Here is a 3332-nt window from a genome sequence, read left to right as displayed (position 1 = left end):
CAGAAGACCTAAATAGATGGAAGGGCATACCATGTTCATGGATTGGAAGACTAAATATATTTAAGATGTCAATCCTACCTAAATTGATTTACAGATTCAATGTAATACCAATCAAAATCCCAACAACTTATTTTTCAGAAATAGAAAAAACAATAAGCAAATTTATCTGGAAGGGCAGGGTGCCCCGAATTGCTAAAAACATCTTGAGGAAAAAAACGAAGCTGGAGGTCTCGCGCTGCCGGACTTTAAGGCATATTATGAAGCCACAGTGGTCAAAACAGCATGGTATTGGCATAAAGATAGATATATCGACCAATGGAATCGAATAGAGTGCTCAGATATAGACCCTCTCATCTATGGACATTTGATCTTTGATAAGGCAGTCAAGCCAACTCACCTGGGACAGAACAGTCTCTTCAATAAATGGTGCCTAGAGAACTGGATATCCATATGCAAAAGAATGAGAGAAGACCCATATCTCACACCCCATACAAAAGTTAACTCAAAATGGATCAAAGATCTAAACATTAGGTCTAAGACCATAAAACAGTTAGAGGAAAATGTAGGGAGATATCTTATGAAACTTACAATTGGAGGCGGTTTTATGGACCTTAAACCTAAAGCAAGAGCACTGAAGAAGGAAATAAACAAATGGGAGCTCCTCAAAATTAAACATTTTTGTGCATCAAAGAACTTCATCAAGAAAGTAGAAAGACAGCCTACACAATGGGAGACAATATTTCGAAATGACATATCAGATAAAGGTCTATTATCCAGAATTTATAAAGAGATTGTTCAACTGAACAACAAAAAGACAGCCAACCCAATTACAAAATGGGAAAAAGACTTGAACAGACACCTACCAGAAGAGGAAATACAAATGGCCAAAAGGCACATGAAGAGATGCTCAATGTCCCTGGCCATTAGAGAAATGCAAATCAAAACCACAATGAGATATCATCTCATACCCACCAGAATGGCCATTATCAACAAAACAGAAAATGACAAGTGCTGGAAAGGATGCGGAGAAAGAGGCACACTTATCCACTGTTGGTGGGAATGTCAAATGGTGCAACCACTGTGGAAGGCAGTTTGGCGGTTCCTCAAAAAACTGAATATAGAATTGCCATACGACCCAGCAATACCATTGCTGGGAATCTACTCAAAGGACTTAAGGGCAAAGACACAAACGGACATTTGCACACCAATGTTTATAGCAGCGTTATTTACAATTGCAAAGAGATGGAAACAGCCAAAATGTCCATCAACAGACGAGTGGCTAAACAAACTGTGGTATATACATACGATGGAATATTATGCAGCTTTAAGACAGGATAAACTTATGAAGCATGTAATAACATGGATGGACCTAGAGAACATTATGCTGAGTGAGTCTAGCCAAAAACTAAAGGACAAATACTGTATGGTCCCATTAATGTGAACCGACATTCGAGAATAAACTTGGAATATGTCATTGGTAACAGAGTCCAGCAGGAGTTAGAAACAGGGTAAGATAATGGGTAATTGGAGCTGAAGGGATACAGACTGTGCAACAGGACTAGATACAAAACCTCAAAAATGGACAGCACAATAATACCTAATTGTAAAGTAATCATGTTAAAACACTGAATGAAGCTGAACTGAGCTATAGGTTTTTTTTTTTTTTACTATTATTTTTACTTTTATTTTTTTCTCTATATTAACATTCTATATCTTTTTCTGTTGTGTTGCTAGTTCTTCTAAACCGACGCAAATGTACTAAGAAATGATGATCATGCATCTATGTGATGATGTTAAGAATTACCGATTGCATATGTAGAATGGTATGATTTCTAAATGTTGGGTTAATTTCTTTTTTTCCATTAATTAATAAAAAAAAAAAAGAAGACACAGGGAAAACATAAAGAAGACCTCAAAAGTTTCAAAAGACAAAGTGCAGGATGTATGGGAATGAATGGCCTAATAGAAGAGATGAAAAAAATAATAATAATGGAGAACTACAACAGTAAATTTGAAGAGGCAGAAGAAAGAATCAGTGAACTAGAGGATGGGACATCTAAAATCATACACATAGAAGAACACATGGGGAAAAGAATGGTAAAACATGAGCAGAGTCTCAGAGAATTGAATAACAAAAAGAAACATGTGAATATACATGTTGTGGGTGTCCCAGAAGTACAAGAGAATGGAAAAGGAGAAGAAAGAATAATGGAGAAAACAATCATTGAAACTTTTGCATTTCCTATGAAAGATAAAACATTACAGATCCAGAAGTGCATACCTCAAACAGAATACATCCAAATAGACACTTAACTAATCAGATTGCCAAATGTCAAAGACAAAGAGAGAATTATGAGAGCAGCAGGAGAACAGCCACCCATCACATTGAAAGGGAGACTCAGTAAGACTGTGCAGATTGCACAGCAGAAACCATGGAGGCAAGAAGGCAGTAATGTAATATATTTCCAATTATGAAAGAGAAAAACTGCCAACCAAGAATTCTATACCAGGCAATATGTCTTTCAAAAGTGAGAGGTAGATTAAAATATTCACCCAGTATCTGAGAGAATATGTGACTAAGAGACTGGCTCTACAAGAAATACTAAAGGGAGCACTACAAGCAGATAGGAAAAGACAGGAGAGAGAGATTGGAGAATAGTGTAGAAATGGAGACTGTCAGTGCAAGTAACAAGACAAAAAATAGATATGACATATAAAATCTAAAAGATAGAATGGTTGAAGAAAGTACTACCTTTCCAGTAACACATTAAATCTTGAGCGACCCCTGACCCTGTGCTGAGTGTGGAGATCTGGGAACTGTCTTTTTAATGTCAACATGAGTGAGCAACAAGGGGCTGGGGCAACCAATGGAAAAGACAAGACATCTGGTGAAAATGATGGGCAGAGGAAGGGTCAAAAAGAATTTGACATTGACATGGATGAACCAGAGACAGAACATGCAGCAGTGGTCACTCAGTCACTGTTCAGAAAATTCCAGAAGAAAAAGGCTGGACCTCAGTCCTCATAAGAGATTCCTATGATAGTCCACTGCAAGATTCAAAAGTCAACCATCACCTGTCAAGAAATTAAAACAGCAACACCCTAAAAAGCAGACATCCCCATATGATCTGCCCCATGCACAGCAAATCTAAAACGCATGTACAGAGCTCTGTGATATTAACCCCTGTAGGATGGTGTAAAACAATGAAATCGTGAGTAGCTTAATCTCTGTGTTTCTCTCCAGTCCCAGTTCTCCTGCAACTAATTTTCTTGATGTTGTAATAAAATGGAGTTAAGATGGAAAAAAAGATCTCAGTGGATTAAATTCCCAA

At 37.3% G+C, this 3332-nt stretch overlaps 1 pseudogene; it reads left to right on the top strand.

The window, feature by feature from the left end:
• The first annotated feature begins 2836 nt into the window (after positions 1-2836).
• On the top strand, positions 2837-3028 carry LOC143664811 (calmodulin regulator protein PCP4 pseudogene; annotated as a pseudogene).
• The last annotated feature ends 304 nt before the right edge of the window (positions 3029-3332 follow it).

This window comes from Tamandua tetradactyla, chromosome 20, assembly GCF_023851605.1.
Source record: "Tamandua tetradactyla isolate mTamTet1 chromosome 20, mTamTet1.pri, whole genome shotgun sequence".
NCBI classification, from domain to species: domain Eukaryota; kingdom Metazoa; phylum Chordata; class Mammalia; order Pilosa; family Myrmecophagidae; genus Tamandua; species Tamandua tetradactyla.
Note: the sequence above shows the minus strand (reverse complement) of the source record. Positions and strands in the feature narration are given on the sequence as shown.